The following is a 17,094-nucleotide window of genomic DNA, read 5'->3' on the forward strand; positions in this document are numbered from 1 at the left end:
CATTTTGCATTCATCTCTTTTTAGCCTGGGAAGCACTTCAGTGTCACTGGATGTTTCAGGCTATTCGTCGACATTTATTGGTTTTGGCCATGCGACATCTGTCTTCTTTGCTGCGAACATCCCAATGTCCACGGGGCAAACCTAGGGCCTGTTCTCACATGGGGGTTCGGGAAGCCCCAGAGTCCCTAATGTTTCGTTTCCCTTTGAGAGTGGCGCCTCCAGAGCCTTCCAGCAAGAGGCTGTGCCATGCTGGTTGGAGAGGTCTCTGTGGGAAACTCTGCCATCCCTGGGCATGACACCTTCCTCTTTCTGCCCTGTTGTCTTCCATCACTTCTTTGAGTCTTCCTAAAATTCTCCTTTTCCTTACGTTCAGCAGGGTCAATGTAAGTTGCCTACAACCTTCATAAGGATGTTAGTTGACTTAAGAAGGGAATCCTTTTAAAATCTAAAAGTAAAATGTTAATTTTAGCAGGAGTGTTCTGGCTCATGTTCCGTCAGTTGGAGACCAGTGTCAGTGCCATTGCTGGTAAACAGTTCCTCTAGGCCCCCGGATCAGCCAAGTGATAACTTTGTTTCTCTTTGCAGTTAGGTTTTGAAGATGTGTTTTCTACAGATATGGAAAGGAGGCCATAAAGGAATTGCTGAGTTTGCTTGTTAGTCATGTTGCCCAGCGCCTTAGCATTTGAAGCCATGGTTGATCCCGGCATGGGTTGTGACTTACAGCAGTAGACAAGCTGGAAAAGCTCTTAGTTAAAATTTTATCTTATGTAGTTTATTTATTTTCATTTGTTATTTGAGAAAGAGATGGAGAGAAATCTTCCATCTACTAGTTCACTCCCCAGAAGGAGTGATGCCCGGGCTTGGAAAAGGGCGATGGCAGATTCTGGAGCTCAGCCTGCATGTCTTGTGTGCGTGCCAGGGACCCAGGTACCAGAGCCATCCTCTGTGTCACGGGTGTGCGTGAACAGCAAGCTGGATTAAAAGGGGGAGCGGCTAGTATTTGAAGTAGGCTTTCCCATAGAGGATGCAGGCAACCAAAGCAGTGACTTCTGCACCCCAGTGTATTTTTACCAGTAAAAACAAAGTAAACATTTCCTTTTCCTTTGTATAATTGTAAAGTATCACTTTGGTGTAGAAGTTTAAGATGACTAAATTTATATTATTACATTCTGGAATTCACTCATGCGGAATAAAGTATATTTTTCTCCTGGAAAATGTTTCCTGTTGAAATTAAAATATTGCTAGAAGAATTCTGCGTTGGAAGGAAGTTAAGAGTGATATGGAATGAAATGGAAACTCAGAGGACTTACTTCGATCTGTCATTGCATAGTTTTTGCGTTAGCTCACTATTTGTTTCCATCCCAGCTTCTCGAGCTTTCTAGAGTTAGGCATTTCTGTACATTGATCTGTCTTTTATGAGGGAACTCATGAGGAATGATTTCTCAGGTATTTAGGAAATGTTAATTACCAAAATCCTATCACTTCATTAGGACAGACCTAGATAGAACAGTCATAACAGCATTTTGCCTTTATTTTGTTAAATATGTGATTCTGTTTTGTGCCATGTACAGTACATGAACAGTTTCAGGTTCCTGCTCCACTTCGCTTCCCATCCAGTTTCCTGCCAATGCACATCCTGGTGGGGCAATAGGTGGTGACTGAGGCACTTGACTCTCTGCCACTTATGTGGGAGACCCGAATGCAGTGGGCTCTTGGCTTTGTCCAGTCCAAGCTTTTGTGTGCATTTGGGGAGGGGAACTGAAAACATCAGGGTGAAAGGTCTGTCTCTATTTATGTCTCTATGTCTGTCACTCTGTCTTTGAAATAAGTAAAAATAAGTGAAATTTTAAACAGCTTGCCTCTGAAGTGCCTTTTAAGTGTGAGTTGGTTCTTCACAGCTGCACAGGTTTGCAGAGCCTGTCATTGGTGCCCTCTGACAGGGCAATGAGTTACCTGGAAGGAATTCATAATTCAGCATGTGCTTGTTCATGAAAATGTTACAGGAATCTCAGATAGAGCGAGCACCAAAGTCTAATTTAACCCAGAGTTTAGATGAAAAGGCAAAGAAGGAACAAGAACAGCACTTCCTTGCAGGTGAACTTTTCCTTGGCAGATAGCAGCTTGATTTGGGAATGTTGTGAGGGTTGCTGGTCCTTGAGGAGGTGGATTCCATGGCTTTCCTGCAGGGTATCCTTCTGTCCCCCGGAGTTGATGTTAGGAGATCTCAGGGGCCGTAAAGTTGGGAGTCACTGGAAGATTCTGTGCACCTAGAAGTAGAACTTCTGTGCACAGTGATGTCAACAGGTAGGACTAGAACCGGGACGGGTGCCGTGACTCAGCACTCTAATTTACCTTCAAGCACCAGCATCTCATATGAGCACAAGTTCGTGTCCTGGATGCTCCACTTCTGATCCAGCTCTTTGTGGCCTGGGAAAGCAGGGACCCTACACCCACATAGGAGACCTGCAGTGGCTTCGCGTCTGCACTCCACTTGGGAAGGGCCTGAAGGCCTAGCAGATAAGGGATAGAGGATTCAGGAAGTGCAGGCAGTTGAAGCCAAAGACTTGAATTGTATGAAGTGATTGATCTACTTGGCTGTTCCAGCTGTTGAACAAAAGCAAGACATCTTGTGAAGGAAGTAAAAGAATGGTTGAAAGGAAAGACCTGCCTCTTTCTCATGGTGTGGAGTTAATGCTTCATGCCTTTTGTAAACTGATTAGCAAGTTTGGGATGATGACAGGTTACCTAAGTCTCTGAATATTTCTCTATAAAATGAAAAGAGAGATGTTAGTTCTATTACAAAATAAACTACTTTAAAGAAGATTGCTTAATATGTTACGGAGTCCTGTGGCAGTGGCAGGTACCCCATGACTTTTCCTTTCCTGCTGTCGAGGCTGGTAATCACAGAACCTCCTGACTTAGGGAGCTGCTTTTGCTCCTAACTGTAGATTTGTGCTTCTCAAACTTTTAGGCAAAGCACATCTGAAGTGGAATACAGTTGCAGAGTAAGCAAGCAGTCAGTCCCATGTGCTTATAGTTCCCTGAGATGTCATTTTACTACTTGATGGAAAGCTTGCTTTCTGATGTGTGCAATGTGTTTATATGAAGCCATGTGTACCCTTTTAATCATCCATGCTTATGAGTAAGAAGTTAACAGGGGGGCCCGGCACGGTGGTGCAAGTGGTTAAAGGTCCTCGCCTTGCATGCCCCGGGATCCCATATGGGCGCCGGTTCTAATCCTGGCAGCCCCGCTTCCCTTCCAGCTCCCTGCCTGTGGCCTGGGAAAGCAGTCAAGGACGGCCCAAGGCTTTGGGAACCTGCACCCGCGTGGGAGACCCTGAAGAGGCTCCTGGCTTCGGATCGGCATAGTATCGGCCCGTTGCGCTCACTTGGGGAGTGAATCATCGGACGGAAGATCTTCCTCTCTGTCTCTCCTCTCTGTATATCCGCCTTTCCAATGAAAAAATAATAAAAATAAATCTTTAAAAAAAAAAAAAGTTAACAGGGACCAGTGTCTGTTGCCTGCACTGTCACTTGGTCGGCAAGATAGGGTCGCCTGAGTTTGTGGCTTCACCTTCTCCTGCTTGTAGGTGCACAGAACCAGCTGCTGGCCTCTTCTTGTTGAGAGTTGGATCCTGTTAGGCCTGGTGACCCATTCCTCACAGTTCTCTGTGAAACTGTTATAACAGTTAACACAAGGGATTTGACTTGATTACAAAATTAAATGATCTGACATGCTGATTTTTACAAATGAGTTTCCAGATATTGTGTAATTGTTACCCATGTAAGCCATTCATAGAGGGCCTCACTCAGAGTCAGTTATTACAGAAGCCACAAATTAACCCATCATTTGCTTAAAATGTTCTTGAGGTTTAGTCATTGGTGTATAACATTTCAGTGTAGTCTTTCTACTTTTGTTTGATTATAACTTTTTGATTATTAAAAAAAAAACTTTTTCATAACTTGAAAGGCATAGAGAGAGATCTTCTGTCTTCTGATTCACTCTCCAAATGGCTGGTGACCACAGCCAGGGATGGGGCCAATTGAACCAGAAGCCAGATGTCCCATGTGGCTCTGTAGGGTACTCGAATTTGAGTCCTCACCTGCTGCCTCCCAGAATACAATAACAGGAACCTGGATTACAAGTGGAATGAATTGCAAGTGAAATAGCCGGGACTGATATGAGATGCTGTTATCCCAGGCAGTGACTGCTCCACACCACCTGCCCCAGTAGCTTTCTACTCCAGGCTTGAAAATCATTAAAAAACTCAAGAATCCAGAAGGCAGACTGGGGCAGAACCTTATTGACCTGATGCCCATTCTAAGGCCTCATTGAAACTTAAACAGTAAAAGCGAAACAAACAAACAAGCAAACAAACAAAACCCAAACCATGTAATCATTATCTAGTAAATACCACAGACAAGGGTCATGAACAAACAAGCTTAAATAACATGTTTGGAATGTGGAGTTAACATCACAAGTGAGGGAACTGCAAAGTGCCAGCCTAGATGTCCTACCAGGAGACTGTGAGGACGTGAAGTCCACTTTCTCCAAGATCTTGAAGGCATTTGGAGGGTTGGACTAAAAGTGAGGTTTACAAAAGTGGGTTATGGTTGCAGAACTGTTTGTGAGACTGTAGTATGTCTAGCTCAGCCCCCTTCCCCTTTTCCTTTTGTGTGTGTGCTTGCACTTGATCTGAAAGCTGAGACAGCCTGCATCTATTCTCAGGCAAACTATTTTTAAAAACTGACTTTAGATGGCAAACTAAATACAGAAAATGAATCCTTGTGTGATGTGGGTTTGCCATGGGTTAACACTCTTCTTGGCAAGGGCTACTGATCTGTTCATAGCCAATCAAGTAAAGTTGAGAATTTCTGCCAAAGGGATGTACCTTCCCCAAACACAGCACTGGCATAGGAACCGAGGGAACATCCCCCGCTGTCCTGTAGCATCTGTTTAGGGCAGACCTGAAATAGAAGCAGCTGAGCCTTGAGGAGGCAGTGGCTGCAAAAGCAGGATTTCCACAAAAAACTGAGGTGTATTTTAAGAAAGGATTGCTGAAATGAAAATTTAAGAAGACATTTGAGAAAAGACAATGTCCTAAAACGTAGAACAAAGACCAAGAAGATGTAAGAAGAGATATGTGGGAAATTAATCTATGAAGTTTAATATTTAACTTGCAGAAGTTACAGAAAATGAAAGCAAAGACAGGAAATTAATGAAACAGTGAGGGAAGATAATTCCCAGAGATGGAAAAGGCATATGTTATTATATTTAAAGGCCATGAAGAGCCAGCACAGTTAATGAAAGGGAGTCACTTATTAGTGTATGCTTGTGAAACCGCCGTGTTTCAGAAGTTAAGACGAGGACCAGCGGTGTTGCATACAAAACTGAAAAGCAAGCATATGTTTTAACCCAGAGTTCTGAGAAACTGCCAGTCAGGTGTAACAGCAAAATAAAGACGTTTCTGTTACGCAAGGCCTTGAAAATTGGGGCCTTAGGGTTACCTTTGCCTGGGAAAATAGTTAAGCCATGCACTAGAGTAAACCAGAGGAATAAGTCGAGCTTCAGGAAATAGAAAAATCACTTACTTGAGTAGTTGAAGCAAAATCTTTTCAGGAATAGTGGTTGTAAATTGGATCTGAAGGATATCCACTCCAAACTGAACCAGAAATACAAAAGGTTTATGGGGTGAAGTCAGAATTGACAAGTTGGTGATAACCTGAATCAACCTGCAACTCCATGATAAAAGAAAGAAAGTCGCAGGAAAAGCCTGCTTTCAGGTCTCAGTTGGGTGAAGGAAGACCACACTTTTAAGCAATCAAGCAAGCAAAATAAATGTTTCATCTTAAAACTAGAATTTTTAATCTCTTGGATTGGTGAGGAAAGCATGACATTAGACTGGTAAAGAATGAAATGTAATTTCAGCAAATGCCTTAGTCTGGCATTAAATGATATTTACATTTCATGATTTAGATGCCAGTTGTTGCCTTTCGGTGCTTTGAACCAGCCTGTGATACAGAAGTCTTGGTTGCTGTTTATCTCCAGGTATGAGTGGTTGTATTCTCGATGCTGTTAAAGGAAAGTGGGTAATGTAAGGTCAGAAGCAAACTGTGTGGGGGTTCCAGAAGCAAACTTAAGGGTTTGACTTTAATGTAAATTAAAAATATTATCTCAGAAAATTTAAGAGTGGAGAGGATAGGAGCAAAGTATCATTATATTCTTAGAATTGTATCTATGACCTACAATGAATCTGTTCTCCTTATTAATATCACCTTGAGGATGATTAAGAATTACATTGTCATCATTATGCATTTGCTGTGACCTTGAGAATCAATAATTATTTTAAAAATGAAAAAAAAATTGAAGCTCTCTTCAGTAGTTGACATTGTGGTGCCGTGAGTTGAGCCACTGCTGGTGCTGTTGGTGTCACCTGCTGGAGTCCTAGCCATTCCACTTCTGAGCCAGCATTCTGCTGATGTATGTGGGAAGGCTGCAGAGGAATGCCCGTCTGTGGATCCCTGCCCCCACTCAGGGTACTGAAATGAGGCTCCTGGCTTTGACCTGCCCCATACTTGCCTATTGTGAACATTTAGGGAATGAACCAGCAAATGAAAAAATCAGCCCTTCTCTTTCCCTTTCTCTTTCTCTCTCTGCTTTCCAAATAAATAACTTAAAAAATTATTTATTTATTATTATCATTTTATGATACAGCTCCATAGGCTCCTAGGATTTCCTTTATTCCCTCTCCAATTCCCCCCCACCACCACCTAGTTCCTCTATATCATTACTAAAGTATAGTTCTTCATACACAGTCATATGTCCATCATTGCGGGCATGGACAATGGCAGAGAGTCCAGCATCCTATTGTCAAGACATAGTAAACAGTTTCATTGTAAGTCCATCTTTGGAAGTAGAGATGCATCCTACATTGTATCCTCACATCTGGATATGTTAGTTTCCACTTCACAGTTACTGTACGTCCCCTTAAATGAAAACTCATGATAAGAAACAAGAAACTTAACCACAGATCACCTGTGCAGGGAAAATCTTAAGGAGTCACTCAAAAGCACGATTGATTGTATGTGATGAGTGCATTTAGCACTGGTTACAAGGTCAGAATATAGAAGGAATTGTATTCCTACATACTAGCAAGAAACATGACAAAATGACGCTCGGAAAATGACTGACATTTACCATAGCATTGCTAAACATGGACTATTTGGAAATAATTTGAACAAAATAAATGTAAGATCTTGTATACCCAGAATATCTAAAACATGGCTGAGAGAAAAGAAAGAAGACTTCATTGCAGAAGCATAACATACTCATGGGTCAGATGGCATAAAATTGTGGTATAAAATTTCCCTCCAAATTGGTCAAGTTCCTAAATAAGACCCTAGCAACTTTTTTTTTTTAATAAAACAACAAGGTTTATAATTTCAGTGAAAATGCAAGAACGACATTAGCTGGATCACATTGTCCAGTTTCAAGGCAGCGTATTCCAAGTGTAAGAACGTGCGTACAGAGCAGTGCAACTGATTGGGTTTCAGAAGTAGGGCCACATGTGGATGTTGAGGGCTCATGCAGAAGAGGGGCTGGGATCTGCTTTTTCTCCTCTGTGCCTTCCACTCTGGGGAGTCCCAGGCTTGCCTCATTGAGGATATACCTCACCTCCTTTCCGGGAAACAGGATTGCCTGCAGCTTCGCAATTTTTAAAAGGAGATGAACTTCAGTCTCTCTAACGCCATGGTTCTTTATCAGCTCGGTAAATAATCCCCGCCTCGGCCATCCTAGAGGTTCCCTTCTGTCCAAGGAGCATTTGTACCGGGCTGTGACCCAGATGGCTCCTTAGTAATGGACAGCCTCACCACTACAGGAAGGGGCATGCGGCTGCCCACGGGGGTCACTTCCCACCCTCTCTCTTCTATGTTTCTTTTCTGCATTTGGGTAGACAGACAGCTATAACTGCAGGCAGCCTCCTGCTGCCCTGGGCTGAGAAAGGAGTGTGGAGGCAGAAGAGAAAGCTCGCAGCCCTCCTGGATAGGATGTGGGCCACTGTACTGTGATTCTCCCCATCATTACCTTCTGACTAGAAGGAGGTGTCCAGGGTGAATCTGGAGGCAGCAGAGCTGTTGCAACCACATCTTTGTAAGCCCTGATTGGAAGCTCTGCCATAGTGGTATGGAATTGGGGTACTTGGGACACCTAAATCTCCAGTTTGGGACCACAGGTAACTTTACCATGCTTGACCATGAATGCTCTTGGTCATAGTTTTATTAGCAAATGTTGTTAGGATAGATTTCATGAAATGTTATTTTCATGTTATTAGAAGCCTCTAAAATAAGCCATAAGCTTAATTGCTGCATTCTAGATAGACATGTATTTGTTTTACAGTTTAAGCCTCACTAACTAGTTTAATAGAACAGCCAAAAGCAATCGCAAATAGGTTTTGTTACAGATGATTGATCTCTGTTGTTTCTAAGTTGAAACTGAAGTAAAATGCTTATATGACATTATTGAAATTTAATTACTATAAAATGGAAGATAATATGCCAGAACTTAGAGTTTGTCCTTTAATGAGCTATTTTAAAAATACAACTGCATAACTTACAATGTCTCAATACATGAGCAATTAGCTTGTTTTCAAAATGAAAAAAAAGTCATTTCCAAGTCAGTTCACATTATATTTTTGGCTCTGAATAATAAAAGTCATTTGTTAGTTTAAAATGAAAATTCTATTTTATGACTATTAAGTTTTATATAAATAGCTTTTATACAAAAAATATGTGCATGTGCACAGGCATATTTAATCATTAAATATTGCTTGTCATGGCAGTATGGAAATGTCCTCTGTACCCATTTTTCTCAGATCTATTTCAGACTTAGGCATCTGTACTATATTTATCTTTATCTTAATCAGCTCTTGCTGCGAGGTTTGGTTATTTTATTACAAGCAGCTGTGCAAAGCCTTTTCTTTTAAAAACTACATTCTTTTGTAGTGCGGCCATTCCTCACAGATTACACATTTTGGCAGCAAATGAAGAGTCAGGGAAGAGAACTGGGTGGAATGTTTGATACCACTCTCCTTCATGCCTTCACAGAGCTACTATTTTGGCAGAGAAGTTTAAATAGAAGACATTTAAAAAAATGTTGTCGTAACAGAAAATAGCCAGTAATAGTGGATTCTTACTCTTTGGCTATTTTGATCTTGGTGCTTATTTCCTTCCATCAAGTTTGACCTATTTTGAGGTCTACTTACTAACTTGCCAACATTGAATTAGTCTACTTTCATGCTGAGAAAAATATAAACACATTAGCATATATTTTTAGCAACTTTGTAAGATTATCAGAAGTCTAAAATCTCTAGCCTATGTGCCACATGGGATTTATATACCTTTGTAAGGACCTTTGGGTGGCTATAGGATTTACACACCTTCGTAAGGATCTTTGGGTGGCTATAGGATTTATACACCTTTGTAGGGATCTTTGGGTGGCTATAGAAAATGTTTTCTGTATCAGGCTATGAACTGTATATTCAGCCAGCATTTGCGCCCATTTTCTGTGGCAGGTCCTCTACCAGAACAGTTGTTCCTTGTACTTTATTAACATTCTTCCTGCTAATTTGTTGGTAGAAAGATCTTTAAATATGCCAGAAAGGACTTTAGCTTTATATCTGCTCTAAGCAGTTAGAAATGCAGTTACTTTCCCCTCTTTTCTTACCTTAACAGATTTCTCAGGTTAATTTCCTCTTACGTATGTGTAGTTTGTCCCCTTGAATCATGCTATATTTCATACCATTTAAATACATTTTGTAGATAGAAGAATCACTCAACACTTGATGGTATGCAAGGATTGTTCTCTGCATACTGATGTATTTTGATAACCTTGGTAGTCTAATCAGAAAAGAGGCAATGATTGGTAATTGTTAAGGTCTGTGCAGGGAATAACTAGTTGCTTCCTTGAGTGTTCCTCATCTGTATGTCTCGAGCCCTCTCTCCTCGAGACACTGTGATTTGGATTCCAGAGGGGCCCTGAGTTCCTGAGAGCCAGCTCTTGGCACACTCATGAGAATGCTGGCCTGCTGTGAGCAAGGGGCAGTGCTGTGGGCTGGGAGATAGTCTGCTGAGTTCCCAGGAAGTCTGGGTCTCCTGAGTGAACGCTGGCACTTTCATTCTTCTTGGAGTTAGAGTTGTGCCCTTTGGTTTGTCTCGCTTCCAAGGAGGTTCTGGGAAACAAAATGTAATTCAAAGGAAGATATTATCTGTTAGATTAGTTTTTGGAAAAATGAGTCATGATTTATTGACAAACATGAATTTCTGATATCAGAATAGCTGATAAATTCCTAGAGTTAGTTATTTGTTCTTTTCATATTGAACTGTGGAGAAAGCCCAGCTCTATATATCCTGTTTTACCTGAGAATAGGAAATGAGAAATTAATTTCCTAAATTTCTCTTGAGTAAAAAGTCACTTATCATATGTTTTCTGAGCTTGAAGCATTTATTTGTCCATATTTTCATTTTGAATTTCTGGAAGATTATTGTAGAATATCAATAATCTTAGTCATTCCAAGCAATGAAAGCACTTTGTTTATGGTACTTTGTGATAAATGATTTTCTGCAGAGTGAGTAAACCCTACTGTGCTTTTTGAAATTATAAATCACATATTGAATTTAAAGGAAAAGATTAAAAAAAAAAAGATTTAAAAAAACCAGACCAGCGCATTTGCTCAACTGGAGGCTAATCCTCTACCTCCAAGTGCCACATTCTGTATGGGCACAGTTCATATCCTGGCTGCTTCACTCCTGATCCAGCTCCTTACCTGTGATCTGAGAGATAGAGGAGGATGGTCCAAAAGCCTTGAGATGCTCCTATACACCTACGTAGGAGACTGAGAGAAAGCTCCTGGCTTCAGATCAGCTCTGCCCTGGCCATTACAGCCATTTCTATCTCTTCTTCCTATAAAATCTACCTTTCCAATAAAAATAGATAAGTCTTCAAAAAAATGAAAACCCACTAATATTAAAATTATAAAAGAAAAAAATTTTCTATTCTCATTAAATGTAACACGTGGAATTACAGCCCAGTAGTAAAGTTGGGAAAGTTAAGAGATTTGTTGGATACCTCCACCTTGAAGGCCATGGTTAACATCTTGGCTTATGGGTTTCATGATAGCTTATCCCAGTTTAGTCAAAACATGTGGGAATCCACATCCAACAGTGTCTTGTTCTTGTAGTGTACTTTAAGCGTTCTTTTGCTTTTGTTTTTTCCATGTCTCCCTCCTTGGTGTGTCCCCTGCGCATGTACTCCCCCAGCTGGCACTCATGGCGGATGGCCTCTGTCCCTGTGTACTTGGAGACAGAGGAGGCAGCATAGTGGTGAGTGCGACTGGATTCCCCAGGGCTGCCTCTGAGACTGTATGCCAGTCTTTGGAATCCCGCTCTGAGAGTGGCTGTAGATACTACCTGGGTTTATGCAGTTCACAGAACAGGACCTAGCACATGCAAAACCCAGTGACTGCTTCCTTCCTTCATGCTAGACATTCCAAGGACCAGGTTGCCATGTAGTGATGGCAGCATCACATTATAAAAGCTTAAAAATGTGAGTGCCGTTTCCTTTAAAAAAAATAAATAAATCAAATACATATTGATTCAGAGATAAATGGAGTTCCTCATGAGCTTCTGCAGCCCTGCCAAACCTAGAGCATTATTTGCCAAGAGAGGACTTTGAAGGATTTGGAGTGGAGAAAACGTCGACTCCTTACCATGTCATCATTTGCACATGCCCCCAGATGCTCAGGTCCTTATATAACACACGCGGTGTTTGCACAGAATGTTAGCGAAACTTTCTGCTTATTGTCAGTCATTTCTAGGTGACTCAGACCACTTGATTACCTGGAAATGCTATGTAAATAGTTGGCATGCTGTATTGTTTAGGGAATAACGAGAAGAAGGAAGTCTGTACGTATTTAGTACGGGCCTAGGTTCACCCCCTCCCCACCCCCGGACGGCTTTGATTCTTTGTTGGTTGTTCCTGTGGATATGGAACTTGCAGGTAGAGGGGCTTGGCTGTCGCAGGATTGTTTGCTTGATGAGTGTAGGAAGTTTTCTGGAGAGCTGCGGGACAGATTATCAAAGTGAAAAAGATGTTCAGGCATACCTAGAGAGCTGCCTGTGTGTACTTCAGGCTTGGTTCCCACTCCCGTTCCCTTCACAGGCTCTCAGTGGGCTTGTCAGTGGAAACCTCAACTTCCCATTTGTGGATCCTTGGATCAGCACAATTGATTTGTACTTGTCATTCCCAGCAACCAAGCTCTTCATAAGTAGTGCACTCCCAGCATGAGCAAGTCACACTCTGTAAACACACAGCACCGGCCTAAGTTTCACCCTGGTATCCCTGAACCAAGGAAGGACCTGAGAGGAGGTAGAACTTCTTTATTGGAGAAGAATTGGCCTCACATTGGCAGAGAAGAACTATTAGTGTCGTGAGCATTGCAGGAGTATCACTTCTACACTCAGTTGCTGGTGAAGAGAGGATATGGACTCCCACAGATTAATCACTCTAGCAAGATCATTCTGCCTTCCTTACCCAGTAGATAAGGAAACCAACATTCATGAAGCTGAAAGGTCAGCTGTATGGATTGCACTCCTCTCCTGCCAAAGACAGCATCCTAGTGACTGCTCTTTATGCAGAGGGCATCACCAGGCTGTTCATGGGTGATTTCTTCTCTGTATCTGGCATCTACGTGCATTCACAACAGCCAGAAAGAATTAGTGCATGTTTGTAATGCTACATCCGCTATAGCAGGGGTGTGTTGTGTGAGAGATGTTACTGTCCTAGAATAGAGGAGTGTGGATGCAACATGTTACATTGCCCTAGAGCAGGGGTGTGTATGTGTGATATGTTACAGAGTGTTCTAGAGCAGGTGTGTGGTTGAGAGAGAGATGTTAGAGAGTGTTCTAGAGCAGGGCTGTGTGGGTGAGAGAGAGACGTTAGAGGGCGTTCTAGAGCAGGTGAGACATTAGAGAGCGTCCTAGAGCAGGGGCGTGTGGGTGTGATGTGTTAGAGAGTGTTCTAGAGCAGGGATGTGTATGAGAGAGAGATTAGAGAGTGTTCTAGAGCAGGTGTGTGGGTGAGAGAGAGATGTTAGTGTTCTAGAGCAGGGGTGTAGGTGAGAGAGAGAGATGTTAGAGGGCGTTCTAGAGCAGGTGTGTGTGAGACGTTAGAGAGTGTCCTAGAGCAGGGGTGTGTGGGTGTGACATGTTGGAGAGTGTCCTAGAATAGAGGTGTGTGAGTGTGACATGTTACATTGCCCTAGAGTAGGGGTGTGTGTGTGTGAGAGAGACGTTAGAGAGTGTTCTAGAGCAGGGGTATGTGAGACGTTAGTGTTCTAGAACAGGGGTTTGTGTGTGCAATGTTAGAGAGTGTTCTAGAGCAGGTGTGTGTGAGATGTTAGTGTTCTAGAGCAGGGGTGTGTGGGTGTGAGACATTAGAGTGTGTTCTAGAGCAGGAGTGTGGGGAAGGAACATGTTACAGTGCCCTAGAACAGAGATACGGGCACTTGGCCAGTTGCAGGCTGATAGAGGCTTGTGTTGGAGGTGACTGACCCCTTGCAAGAGATGGAGAATGTTATAATTCATTAGGTACTGAAAAGTTGTAAGTTATTCTACTTAATGAGCCTTAAAATTTTTTAAGTGGCTCACTTAAAAAATCTCAACAGGCTAATTCTCCACCTTCAAGCTTCAGCATCCCATATAAGTGCCAGTTTGTATGCCAGCTGTTCTACTTCCATCAGCTCCCTGCTTATGGCCTGGGAAAGTGGTGGCCTGCTGCACCTTCTTGGGAGACCCAGAAGAAGCTCCTGGCTCCTGACTTCAAATCAGTTCAGCTCTGTCTGTTGTGGCTACTTGGGGAGTGAACCAGCAAATGGAAGATCTTTCCTCACTGTCTCTCCTCCCTGTAAACCTGTCCTTTGACTAAATATAGATACATCTTCGAAAAAAAATACGCAGGTGCTGTTTTTCAGAGAAAGAGGCCATAATGAACATGCTGTCAACATTTCTTAAAGATTTCTAATTTAGTTGCTTTAATGATGGAATAGGAAAGATCTTCATGAACCAACATTGTGATGCCGAGGGTTAAGCCACTCATAAATGAAGCCAGCATCCCATACGGTCCCTTGTTTGTGTCCCGGCTGCTCCACTTGAACCAACTCCCTACTCATGGCCTGGGAATAGCCACAGAAGATGGCCCTAGTACTTACAGCCCTGCCACCCATGTAGGAGACCCAGAAGAAGCTCCTGGCCCAGCCATGGCTGTTACAGCCATCTGGGCATATGGAAGATCTTTCTCTCTCTCTCGTCTCTCCTCTCCTCTGACTTTAAAAGTAAATAAATTTCTTTTAAAAAAAAAAAAGGCTATTCGGAATACCAGGTTGCACTGATTAGAAATCAAACACTAGCCAAACACCACCATAGCCAAATGATGTCAGTCTGAGGGTGGCTCTCTGGGGACACTGTGGCTCATCTACATAAAGGCCGAGACGCATTTCTCCTATGTCACCGATCCCACACAGGACCCCTGTGCTGTGCTTGCTGGGCGAGACATGGGCCTGACAGGCCCTTTGCTGAAGGGTGATGATAGAGGGGGTATTTTGGAAGAGGGAGAAGAGCTTGGGCCTGATGCAGTGGCTCACTTAGCTAGTCCTCCCCTGGCAAGAGTTGGGATCCATGTAGGTGCCAGTTAATGTCCTGACTGCTCCACTTGCCTTCAAACTCCCCACTTATGGCCTGGGAAAGCAGCAGAGGAAGAACCAGAAACTGTGGAACCCTGACAGTCGTGTGGGAGACCTGGAATAAAGCTCCCAGCTTCTGGCTCTGGATCAGCTCGGCTCTGGCCATTGTGGCCTTTTGGGGCGTGAATGAGCAGATGAAAGATTTTTGTCTCTCTCTGTAAAATTAGCAAATGCTTAAAGAGGGGGGCAAGAGAACCCTGTGCCCCATGGCAAGATGGGACAGGTGTGTGTGGAGTAGGTGAGGTGGGTGCATGCTGAGGTAGTGGCCCTTGTAACAGGGTGGCCTTCACAGCGTGGCAGCTCTGGGTCCCCAGTGGCCTGGGCACTCCCCAGAGATCAGTCCCTGCCCTTCTACATATGGCCTGAAATGAAGACTGAAGACTTCTGTGGGTTCTTTTTTTTTCCTGCCTTACAAAAGAAATTAGTGGTGAACAAAGTTTTTCCAGGAGCTGTTGAGTTTTTTTCCCTTTTAAATAAAAAAAAAAGTCTTTTGTTTAAAATTAATAGTTGAAAAAAACTTTTGAACATGGTTTTCAAGTTCACTTTCATCTATTATATTCATAATCCTGAGCAAAGGTAGAAAGGACATATTTGAGCATTAAAGCACGCTCTTAATGTATTTCTTCTGCTCATGCTCCTACGTTCCTGCTACTACAAAGATCTCCTGAACAAACAGCTTTTGTGTAATCAGCTGAAAGAACAACCGCAGGGGTGAGGTCACAGGAAGGGGGCTTGACAGGATGATTTGTGGGATATTGTTTCCTGTGTCATCCCAGAGGCACAGTGGCTCTCCGTTCCCGGAGCTGCCTCCTGTAGCACTCCGGGTCTCCGCCCGGTGCCTTGCTTGTGTTTGCGCTCTTGTCCTCGGCTCCTTCCTTTGCAGGGACCCACTGCAAGCACAGAAGCTTGGTCACACTGATGACGCCGTCATGCTGGCCTGCCAGGAGTAGTGACCTGTGTGTAGACCACTGTATTTGAATGTGAAACAGTAGGGATAGAAACTAGCACCAACTCACAGAGGTCATGGAAAATGCATATTATTTTTTTTTAAAGTGTGAATCATGAAATTGTTTTGTACCAAAATATCTTTTGTTTCCGCTTTGTGTAGAGTTTTTTGAAACCCCCTCCTGCGAATCTTAAGGTGATCAAGAATAAGGCTTGCCTGCCAGCTCTTCTGAAAAAAAAATTTTTTTTTTCACAACCCAACAGCTGTAAAAGTGCCTAGGTCACATGCTCCCCCCCCCCCCCAGGGCCTTGTCCCTTCCAGAGGGCCACCACCCATCTGTTTTTTATAATGGTAGTCATTTTTAGAAAGTAGGGGTGTATGTGTTTTGAGATCCGGTAAGTAGGTTTCTTAGAGATAAAAATAATCATGAAAATTAAGACATTTAGAAATCAAGCCTGATATGAAGCAGTCCATTGCAGGAGCGGTCTCTTTAGCTAGAGACAAAGCAGAAAACTTAAGTCTGTATCTTCATGTGTAAAAATGAACCAAAATGGCTCACAGACCTAAACATGACTTCTAAAGATTTATTTTTTTATTATTTTTTTCATTGGAAAGGCGGATATACAGAGAGGAGAGACAGAGAGGAAGATCTTCCGTCCGATGATTCACTCCCCAAGTGAGCGCAACGGGCCGATACTATGCCGATCCGAAGCCAGGAGCCTCTTCCGGGTCTCCCACGCGGGTGCAGGGTCCCAAAGCTTTGGGCTGTCCTCGACTGCTTTCCCAGGCCACAGGCAGGGAGCTGGAAGGGAAGTGGGGCTGCCGGGATTAGAACCGGCGCCCATATGGGATCCCAGGTGTGCTAGGCGAGGACCTTTAACCACTTGCGCCACCGCACTGGGCCCCTAAACATGACTTCTAAAAGCACTCCTTTGATAAAGAGGAAAAAAAAAAACAAAACCTTTCAGTCTAAGATGTCTTGGTAAGACATATCAAACAGCATGATCTATAGAAGACAAACACGGTAATATGGAACTTCATTGAAAATAGAAATGTCTTGTCAAAAGACACTGTTAAGAGACTGAGAAGACAGGTCTCGGCCTCAGGGGAGATGGGTACAAATCATATGTCTGTTAAAGGACTTGGCTCTGGATTATGGAAAGAGTACTCAAGAGATAAAAAAAGAGGTGAGGCAATGTCATTTAAAATGGTTAAGAAATGTAGTCCTTATTCCGCTGAAGAACGATGTTAGACGGTGAGAGATGACTCCAGGCAGGAGCAGCGTGCAGTCGGTCTCGCTGGGTGATTCCCCTTTACCTGCTGGCGGGCATGCATCCTGCCAGACTGCGGGTG

General features: G+C 43.0%; 1 protein-coding gene across 2 annotated transcripts in view; it reads left to right on the forward strand.

Annotated features, from left to right (window-relative positions):
* AUH (AU RNA binding methylglutaconyl-CoA hydratase) overlaps positions 1–17,094 on the forward strand; it is a 153,572-nt gene that overhangs the window by 102,490 nt on the left and 33,988 nt on the right. The window lies entirely within an intron of this gene.

This window comes from Ochotona curzoniae, unplaced genomic scaffold (assembly GCF_017591425.1).
Source record: "Ochotona curzoniae isolate NIBS_2020 unplaced genomic scaffold, NIBS_Ocur_1.0 scaffold_3208, whole genome shotgun sequence".
NCBI lineage: Eukaryota > Metazoa > Chordata > Mammalia > Lagomorpha > Ochotonidae > Ochotona > Ochotona curzoniae.